Raw genomic sequence first — 11,435 nt, forward strand, 5'->3', positions numbered from 1 at the left:
AGGATCCTGAATGGTCACCCCCCCTTTTCTTTTTCAAGCTTTGCCGTCTTGATCTATTTGCACATGAGACTTCCCAGAAGCTCAGGGATGTCAACTTGAATAAAATATTGGAGGACCCAGGTAAGCCTGCCCTGCATAATCAATCACAAAACATGGCACACACACACACACACCATTTGAATGGCAATACCCATCAGTTGGAGGGGGCTCATATATTTTATGGGGGGGAGGCGAAGGGACCTTAGCCCCTATCAGTTGGCTCCTATGCAGGAGTTCATTACTCCATGTTGTCATTTTAGGTGACTGTCATCACTTACTGACGTATCCCTGGATTTTCTGTCATTTAACAAAACTTATCTGCAGTTGCCAGCATTAACATGTGGATTTCAACATTCACTACATTTTGTGTATACACTGGATCATATAACAAATTTAAAGGCCCTTCTGACACAGATGTGATCATACTGTTATATTAACATTATGCCATCATAGCACAGTCTTTCCCAATTTGGTCCTCTCCAGATGATTTGGACTGGAACTCCCATCAACCCCAGACAGTACGGCCAGTGGTTAGGGATGATGGGGGCTGAAGTAAAAAATATATGGGAGGCCACAGACTGGGAAAAGCTGCCGTGGCATCATAAAACTGGGACCCATAGAGAGGTCACTGAAAGAACAGTCGCCACCTTTATTTTTCATTCATATTGGCACAGGTGTGTTCTCGGATTCTTCTTAAATATGGCAATTCCCGAGGGGTCCTCTCCCACTATTCTCAGTAGCGTTCCTCTTATACTCTCACAGATTAATGAAGCTGCCACAAAGGACTTTATCCATGACATCAAAAGGGGTCATCCATCTTAAGTTGCTCACATATCAAAGTTAAGTTTTCAAAGTTAAATTTACTATTGAAACTATGGCTCGAGATTCCATGTACTTACTGACTCACTGCTAGCTGCTCCCCTAAGGGATGTTTGTGATCTTTCCCTTGCTAAGAAATGATGAGCATGCATTACTTAAAAGTGGATTATCGCTTGTGGAAACCAAACAGGGAGGACAGAAAGATAAAAGCAAAAGACAATGAATAACCTTGGGGAAAATCTTTTTGGCTCAGAGACGGGTTCTGACCTCTTTACTACAGTCAAAGAAAAGCTTCTCAAATTAACAATTTGCACAACAGCTTAGTCATACATGCATGTACAGATGGCTATGCGCATGGATATTATCAGTAGTTATTTCTTTATATGATACCATCAGCGTGCACGACACGTTGCAGAGCAACAAGATGACCCAATTCTGAAGAGATTAAAGTTGATCAAGAAGTGAGATGAAGCAGAGACAAAAGTTGCACATTGTCAAGACAGTAGTAGCGCAGGATAAATGATTTCAGGGACAGGGACAAACAGGAAGACTAGCCTGAACTGATTAAGGTTATATTGAATAGGCAACTTATTTTTTGGAGATCTAGCATGCTAAGATGGCCTTTTTTGCCGTGGCAATCAAAAGGCAGTTTGAATCAAAACATATTCCAAATCTAGTAGAACAGAAGGAAGAGCATGAAATGACCAAGGACCAATTATTTAGCATATGTCCCCACCAATACTGGCTGGCAGTAGCAGCTTGTAGGGTGGTGTGGGTAAGGTTGCATTGTTCTCCCAGATTCCTAATACAGTGGTACCTCGAGTTACAAACACCTCAGGTTACAGACGGTTCAGGTTACAAACTCTGCTAATCTGGAAGAGTTACCTCAAGTTGAGAACTTTGCCCCAGGATGAGAATGGAAATTTTGTGCTGGCGGCACAGTGGCAGCAAGAGGCCCCATTAGTGAAAGCACACCTCTAGTTAAGAACAGTTTCAGGTTAAGAATGGACCTCCGGAACAAATTAAGTTCATAACTAGAGGTACCACTGTACTATTATTCGCTGCTGGTTCATCAATAATTCAATTCCTAAGCTGTTCTTTATGTTTAAAAAGCTCCATGTTTTGACATTCCATTCACTGTAATGAGGAATCTAAAAATGGTTATGTCCTTCTCCCCTTTTGACCAAAGTGCATGAAATTTGCAGACACAGGAGCCCCTCTTGGCTGGGGGGTAGGGAAAGTGAAAGGGATTCTCTTTCATCCATAATCACTTGGTCAGGGAGTGCAAGTTTTGGTCTTGATCTTTATTACCTAAAAATAACTAAGATGTGAACCACCCTGAGACTTCAGGTATAAAGCAGGAAAGAAAGAAAGAAAGAAAGAAAGAAAGAAAGAAAGAAAGAAAGGTGGCCAAGTGATGTGCATTCTGGTTTTTCATTTTTTAAAATTTTGTAGCTTCACACCAGCCTTAGTTTTTGGTTACACTCCTTGCTTGTGTCCTCCAAGAGGCCACAGGCCTCTTGCAACATGACACTGTCTCAAACACTGCTGGTGGAATTCTGATGAGCTCTTGGTTTGCTTTTGTTGAAGAAGAGCAAAATAAGTTTTTTGTTGAGTTAAATGAAGTATTTAAATTAAAAAAGAAACCATCCACTGCTATTAACAATACAGTAATAACAACAACCCAGAGCGCCTCTGTGTTCCACAGCTAACGTTTTGAACACCTTCACTTCTTGCAAAGCCCCTGAACTTAGAGATACAGATATTCAAAAACATGTAGCTTTTCTGCACCCCCCCAAAAAAAAATACAGAAAAAGAACATGAGAGAGTGCCCTGTGGCTTTGTGAGGATTCTGATTCAACTTGTAAAGGGTATTGACAAGCAGCAACCACTTTTTGCGCAAAACAAAGTCCAAGCTACGAAGATGCTGCTGCAGTTCTGTATCTTTTCTCTCATGTTCCATCTGCAGCTCTCAGTTCCATCAGGCGGGGCGGGAGGAAGGGGGGAGGGAAATAGCACCCGAAGTAAACCCGCAGATCAGACCATCTATGCTAGTCTACCACTACAAATCTATGGGAGAAGCGCTTGCAGTCCTTCCTCCGCTTTCCCCCTCTATGGTTAGCCCTTGGAACACCTGCCCGCACCTCCGCCTTCGCCTCCTCCTCCTCCTCTCTCTGAACTGCTTTCTCTGTGGTTGCCCTCACTCTCCTCTCAAGGCTCCTCAGCAATTCATAGGCCGCGCCAGACTGCCCATCTTATCCGGGTCCTTCGGCGGCACAGTATGCAGTACGGCCTAGCCGCAGTACAGCCTAGTGGGAGCGGCGGCAGTGGGCAGAGAGGAGGCCCCAGGCAGACACGCTCAGTTCGGCGGCCACAAGGAGGATGGTGGCGGAAGGGCCCAAGGCTCCCGCCAGTCCTGGCAGGGAGGGGCTCCCGGGGGCTGAGGCTGGTGAGAGGAGGCCGGAGGGGGGTGGACCGGGCAGCCAAGCAACACAGTTGGAGCCTCCCTCCTCCCTGCTGGCTGCTTCCTTTGAAACCCAGGAAATTTAAGGGACATCATCAAAAAGGGACAGCAGCGTGACACAGCACTGGGATAAGGGAGTTTCCCGCCAAATAAGGGATGGTTGACAGCTATGCCCCCAAATCATCCCAATTTGCCCCATTATTTGCCCTCCATCCCAAGCCGATGCACACTCCTGATTTAGAGACCTCAAGTAACTCTTCTGTATTTTAATACAGGGGTGGCAATTTGAACAAAATAGGGGGGCAGGCAAGCCCCATCCCACATAATCAATCACATATTGCGGCACACACACCATTTGAATGGCAATGCCCATCAACTTGGGAGAGATGGCCCCCTCAAATATTTTATTGGGGGGGGGCAAAGACCCCATGGCTCCTAGGATTTGACTCCTATGTGCAAAAGGAAGCATTACCTCCTTCTGATAATGAAAACTACTTAAGCACTGCAGCTAAACCAAAACAGTTTTCATGCAGGGAAAGGGGCTAAGTGCTTTGCTTGTTTTTCTCAATGCAGAAGAGGCCTCCAAGCAAGTGCACCAAGGGCTTGCTGAGCCCCGCAAACTTTTCCAAACTAGTAAGCAGAGCTTTTTCTAGCCCAAGGTGTCACTGAATTTCCCAGTGCCATGAGTGTTATCCAAACAGAATAGGGTGCAGGGAGTGAACCAGGCAATCTTGGGGAATTGGTTATGCAACTTTGTCCCTTTTGGAGGAAGAGAAAGAGGACAAGACCATTTGACCACTCCGAGAACTCAAATCCCCTTCCTTTTGCTTAATACCACTAGCTTGAGGCTGCTGGCCACTGGTAAATCATATGCATGCTGTCAATCAGATTCATTAATATGTCCCTCCAGGGGCTCCTGCTGTCGGACTTGGTTATCTCTTTCCCTTCCCTCCCCCGGCAATCTCAGCAATATCTGGAGAACCAGCTAGCAGCCTGGGGCATTGTTTTAATCCCTTGGCCAGAAGACACCGTGCTGAATTCTTCCACTCCATCACACTAACCAACATTGAAATGTTACAAAGTTTCCAGGTACAGCTCTGAAGTGCAACACATTTAAAGAGAGGATCGGCACTTAGGAACGCTACTCAGCAGCTAACTGAAAAGCTGGGGGTAGGAAGGAACTTGCACCGGGCTCACAAATATAATGTGGTGGGATGGCGAGGACGGTATTTCAAAGCTGCATAAAGGGATTCCCCACCACCACATTCTAAAATCATGTCAGGAGGTCCTTAAGCTAGGTGGGGAAATGCACAAATGTGTTGGAGAGTCTTTATGAGAAAATGGAGTTTGTTTAAAATACATTCCACTTTTTTAAAAGAGAGAGAAAAATCCTATAGGTGTCTAGTGGGCAGTGCATTTTGTTCAGTGGGATCTACTTCCATTTAAGTGGTTACAGAATTGCAGCTAGAAAAGGCATATTTCAAATAACCATAGAGAAAGAGAAGGGAGTCACAGGGACCTGATTTAAAATAGAACTAGAGTGGCCCTGTGGATAACACAATTGACTTGAATTCAGGATGTCTGGATTCAAATCTCATTTCAGCCATGAGCTCAACAGCAACTCAGTCTTGACCAAGCTGCAAACTCTAGTCTGAAGAGTGGAAGCAGTAGTGACATCTCATTCAAGGGTGTTGTTGGAATGAACAGGGTAAATATAATGAAGGGACTGACCCATCAATTTTATTTTTTTTATTTTTTGGAAAGTGATTAATAATTATTTAGAAGAATGTGGAGGCCACTCAAGAACCTTTATCCTTCTCTCATTGGTGTCCTGCTTGCTATTGTCTTGAGCCCATAAATCTGCATGGCAATTTTTTTTGCTGTGAAATGACTGGTAACAGCACTTCTGTCCCAGAAAAGAAAGCACGCAAAGGCACCAGGAAAAGCACTGTTGTGACCACCATTTAACCACTAGATAACTGTACCCTGCCTTGATATTTAACACAAGATAGATTCCAACTAACGCTCATACTGTAGAGGCAGACTAGACACACAAAAATGGAATTGGCGCATACAGAGTTGCAGCTGTAATAAGCAACTCCTAAGGATAAAGACAGCATTTGAAGGGGGTGCTGCTTGATTAGGGGAAATGTGGAGATAGCCAGAAGACATTGGTAATTATGCTCGATAAGCAAAAATCCTAAATCCCCTCTTTAGAATAAATTATATTAAAATCAGATTTAAATTTTAAATGGATTTGGCCCAATCTGCATAATTTGTTCTGATTGCAAAACCTGAGTTTCCTGCTCAAAGAATTTGCACTCTAAGTAGCAGGTGAAGGAAGCATAGTCAGGGAAGATCGTTTGTTATTCCCATCAATGAAAAATAATGGGCTAGGTTCCTTGAGTGGGCAGTTTCATGCCTGTGGGTTCTGACCAGTGCTCATGGTGGGGAATGTGTGAAAGAAAAGAGATATACCGTGCTTTGATATGGGAGCCTGAGCAACCTAAGAATGTTGGAGCTGGACTGAAAACTACATAGGGGGCATGGGGTCCACACTATTCTTTCGGGAATCTAATGATGTGCCAGCAGTGAAGGTGTCTGTTTGCTTCCTATATGCTCTGCTTCCATTTTTGTAAACAAAGCAAACAATGCAGCAAACCGTTTGTCTAATGGCACTGCAGCTTCCCAGGGCAGGGTTGGCTATCTCCTCTGTTCATCAGGGTCAATGGCAAGTGGCTACTTCTGCTTTGCTCAGCCTCTGTGGTAAGTGCAGCAGTGGAGCAGTGACAAGCTTCTCTTAAAACCTTGAACATAAGTACCCTTTTCAGCAGCAACTTGTTGTTCATGTTTTTTGGTAAAGGGGGAGCGACGAAGGGTAGAAAGGTGGATTAGGGGAAAATAGCAAGGAGTTGCAGAAAGAGATGACAACTGTTATCAAAATATTCCTCCAAAGGTCATTTGCGCCCACAAGGCATGTGCTCCAGTTCCTCGTTTTTGGAGCATGAAAGGAAAACTCAAGGTGGAAGACTGGTGGTGGTGTGCCAGTGGAAGACCTTCATGATCTGGAGGTTGTTTGCTGAGTTTCCTTCGGCCTGAATTAATGTTTGCAAAGGACAGGGGAGAGCAAAGGAGACAACTAAGGGGCCTCCAGCCATCGAGAGGTGCTGCAATAGTGTCTGGTGTGCACCAGCGCAATGGCATATTCACTGACAGAAGTGACAAGTTTACACTTTGCTCAAATACACCAAGGCTCATCAGCACATTTTCCAAAATTAATGCACGAAAAGCTTAGTATGTGCTTAGAAATTGCTCTCATAGCTGAGCTGTGTGTTTGCTAGTTCTCCCACAGAAATGGTGCTGAAAACAGTTCCCCACCATAATTTTTTCAGGCTCTTACCACATGGTTTAGCTCAATTGCACTGTAAGTAACCCCATCACTGCCAGCAATCGCCATTGATAAGCTGTGGCACTGCCAAGTTTGAGGGGGCCCTCTGCTCCATACCCTCTGAGGGACCCTAATCACTCAAGCCACTTGTGCTACCCTTCTGTTGCATAATCTCTGTCACTGAAAGTCATGGATACTTAGTGAATTGTCCATATGTTTGCTTCTCTCAGGGCCTAGCTCATATGCCATGTCATTAATGCAGGGTGTGCCTGAGCCCCCAAATCCCCGGTCTGCTCTTGACCACAGTTAGCACCTTCCCAGCAGGACATTGCCCATTGTAATCCTGCATAACCTATTTTGATTCTACCCAATCAGATGTGACTCTGCCTTTCCATTAAGTATCACTGCTTCAACCCAGCCTCTTTTGGGAGCCCCAAGCCAAACTATGGCAGGAAATTACCCACATTCATCATAATTGTTGTTGTTTGAGAGATGAAATAGAACAAGCCAGTGGGTAATGCAGTCCTGTGTCAGTAAAGAGAGGATGGACTCACAGAGATGTGCTCAAAGGCTTCTCCTTTCCCTGCAGGGGATTTCAACTGCTGTGTGAACAGAACCAGTAAAGAGGAATTTAAGTATGGTTACTCAGCTTCTGGAATCTTTTTAAAAGGGGAGTCACCAGCAAACAAGTTAAAAGTTTCTTATGATCCAAATTGGGAGGTTGGGAGAAGATTTTTTAAAAAAACCACAATTCTAATCTGAATTCTTTCCTTGCAGTGCTTCATGCAGTGAGTGGCAATGGTTTATTCTCATACTGTCCCTCAGCAGTCCCACCAGCCTTCCTCCTCCATCCACCCCAAAAGCACTGTGAGGTGTAAAAGATTCATTTCTTTGTCACTTAATCCATTTATCTGCCTCTACTACCATGTGTGATATTGGATAGTTGGAAGAAAGAAAATCCATATACATAGGTGAAAGGTCTGAAGACCATTGATTGAATTTCTTGTGGGTGTCTGGGGCGGGGAGATGAGTTAAGATGAAGAACTCCTTCCAACGCTGGTGAACGGTTTAAGGGATTATTGACCAAATGTTCCATCTTTATACAACCACATTCGCTTCATGTACCTTGCTTATGTGATCTGATCTGGGATTGGGATTTTCTATCCCCTCTGTCGTTTAAGTATGACAAGCTGCCTTGCTCCAAACACTGGAAAAGGTCAATGTCAAGAAGAGGCACCAGATGCTCAGGAGAGCCAGTGTGCTGTAGTGGTTAAGAGCGGTGGACTTGTAATCTGGTGAACTGTGTTCGCTTCCCCGCTCCTTCACATGCAGCTGCTGGGTGACCTTGGGCCAGTCACACTTCTTTGAAGTCTCTTAGCCCCACTCACCTCACAGAGTGTTTGTTGTGGGGGGGAGAAAGGGAAAGGAGAATGTTAGCCACTTTGAGACTCCTTCGGGTAGTGTTAAAGCGGGATATCAAATCCAAACTCCTCCTCCTCTTCTTCTTCTTCTTCTTCACAGTGAAACAAGTGTGGAGGAACAAATTGACAACCAGTGGCAAATTACCCAGGCAGAGGAAGTGCAACAGAACGTTGTAGCAAGTGATAGTGCAGAACTAGCTCTTTGGATCAAAACCCCTTTTTTGTGTGTGTTATATGTATAAAATCAAGGTAACTTACAAAGAGAACATTGGTAAACACTGAATTCCACCCTAAGTTTAATTAATCAGTACCTTCTATTGTTAGCTAAGGAAAACAGGTTGACTTGTTGTACTGTAAAGGAAGAAAGGTTACCAATATGGTAATTAATTTCATCAGGACTGAGGAAACCGGCTTTCTGGAGGTTGCATCATTCCTTTGACTATTGGCTGGGGATTGGATGACCTGGATGGGAGCTGGATAGCCTCAGATTCACTATCCCTGAACTAGGCAAAAAACTTCCAAGGAGTCTGGTGACATGCTTCAAATACATTTTGAAATACAAACTCCAAAACAAACATTTCTTAGCAGTACTGAACGCATATTTTCACTTTTGGGTATAGTAAAATTTTCACATTTCTGTCATACACTTCATCCAGAGAATTCTACAGCTTTCACAATTTTGAAGCTGACTAAAATATAGCACAGTGATCAGATGGAGTTCCGAAAGAGGGCTAAGTTTGGGCACAATCTTAAGGAAGCACAAATGACAGATATTCTCCAACATTATACAGATCAGCATTATGTACACACACTGTGGAATAGGAGTCAGTCTCCACTGAGGATCTCCTCTGAGTTAAAGGATCAGTAATCTGCAGTAAGCAGTTCCAAATATATGTTCTGGCTTAAGAACATACGTCCAAGATCAGCCCAGCATTGTTTACAAGAATCCTATCCCTCAAACACACACGAGCCACTGTTTACCTCCTATTCATGTCTGGTATATCCTATAAACACACACCGTATGAGGATATGCAAGTCAGTTGAATATTAGATGAGGCATTTGCCATGCAAAGTGTGTCTTGTTCTATGACAAAATCATGTGAAGGGAATAAAAAGTTTTAGAACTTTAAACACTTATTTTCTACCTCAATTTGTCAAAATGATAACAGTTTCCTCCCTTCAATAAGCTGTTGTATTTTCTCTTTGGAACTTGAAAATCATTCTTGTGGGAGTTTCAATTTAAATACTTTTCATTTTTTTAAACCTGACTTCCTTCACATTCTTTTCTGGTACATCTTAGCCCTGGAATTACATGTAGAAATAATTTTGCAGCTCTCTGAAATGCTTAGTATAAATATGCTGAAACGCACAATCTTTAATGAGCATTATATTAAATAGGGGGAAAGGCAACATAAATCATGTATCAACAGCTCCCCCCGTTGGAAAGCAAAAATTATACCTACAGTTTCATGCCGCATTTTGCAGTATTCACTTCAATATTGCATATTAAATAGCTTACAGGATATACCTGTGTTGCAGTTATGTCTTACTCTTGTAGGTTGCTGAGTATACTGTGGTAACATTAATATTACCAGTAAAAACTAAGTTACATTCCAATAGCAAAACATAGAATTGAAAAAAGCAAGACAATATTTGTCAGGCTGCTTCCCTACCTCCTTCACATGACTATTGAATGTAAGATGCTTAGCTGCTCTACATTAGCAGATAAGTTTTCAAATGTGAAATCTACCTGTATTTCTCTGGCTTTCTGAAGGTGCAGAATTGTATATTTTACACCCTCCACACCTTCTAAAAACATGGATGGATTTAAGGCTTTTTCAAAGCTAAAAATACAATAATGGAATGACCCATATCAGGAATTAATCCTTCTGCAAAACAAAGCATTTTCCTGACTGTGAAACTCAGAACTCTTTCTGATAATTCAACATAGGCTTTTACAAAACGCCCAATTGCTTGAAAATTCTACAGGGCATTTTCCTTCAAATTTCTGAGATCCCAGTTCCACTCCTAATCCTTTCTACCTCTCCGAACCTGGGACGTTTTAAGCAGTTTAATACAGATGTTCCCTTAGATTTTGCCTTCCTGAAGGTTCCCACAAGACCAGCAATAAAACTGTCTCTCTCTGACCTTTGCAGCTCTGCTGAGCAGGGGCTGACAGCTTTGGCCAGTTGCACTTATGCATTAGCAAGTTGTAGGGTATCTTCGATACCATGTAATTAACAAGTGCTTCTGCAGTTATTTATACCTAAATAAAGCGATAGCAAAGAGGCTGATGACAAGAAAACTCCCAAAATGCACAATACTGTAATTTTAGGAAATTGAGCCAAAAATAAAAGGGAAACATACATATGGCTGAAGAAAGGGAGATATTTTTTAAAAAAGATATATGTATACTTCTGCTTACAGATTGAAACAGGTGATGTTACTTTCCCCTCTAAAATAAATGAAACCCAGGATTCAGGTATCATTCCTCTTCAACATGTCAACCATAATTATGGAGCACACATACAGACTACGTGACAAGGCTGCAGGACTGCATAGTCGCCTAGGTTCCAACTGCCTGACCTTTTCTATTCTCACACCAAGCAATGACTATTTCTGGACTACAAAATGCTTGCTGAAGGACAGATAGATTATATGCTGCGCATTCTAAAGTGGAAGGTTGCTATGGTTTCCCACTGCTATCACAAGACTATCTTTGCCATGGATCCAGTGACTGGTCTGCTTTGGTCAGCTTGCCTTTCAGACCCTTATCACACATGATCAAAGGCTAACCAGCTTTAGCACCAACACCTCAGTCAGAGACTAGTAGCTGCAGTTCCCTGCCCCCACCCCATCTCCAGAGAAGAAGGAAAAGTACCTGTCTGGCACAAATAGGAGCTGAAGTGATATAGACTCTGTACTTCCATTTCTTGTTTAATCTATGAGCTTTCCACTTTCTTAAGCAATGCTATCAAATAGCATAGGTTAGATCAGGCATAGGCAAACTCGGCCCTCCAGATGTTTTTGAGACTACAATTCCCATCATCCCTGACCACTGGTCCTGTTAGCTAGGGATGATGGGAGTTGTAGTCCCAAAACATCTAGAGGGCCGAGTTTGCCTATGCCTGGGTTAGATCCTATCAGGCTCGGACATATATGAGTCAAGGCAAGAGCATCTGCGTTCCCAAGGCAAAACTTGTGAGTGTTCTTAAACAAGGGAAAGGGTTACTGATGAAAGTCTCATTCATGTATGTATGTGTGTGTGTATATATATATATATATATATATATATATATATATA

The sequence above is a fragment of the Podarcis raffonei genome, chromosome 2 (assembly GCF_027172205.1).
Source record: "Podarcis raffonei isolate rPodRaf1 chromosome 2, rPodRaf1.pri, whole genome shotgun sequence".
NCBI classification, from domain to species: Eukaryota; Metazoa; Chordata; class Lepidosauria; order Squamata; family Lacertidae; genus Podarcis; species Podarcis raffonei.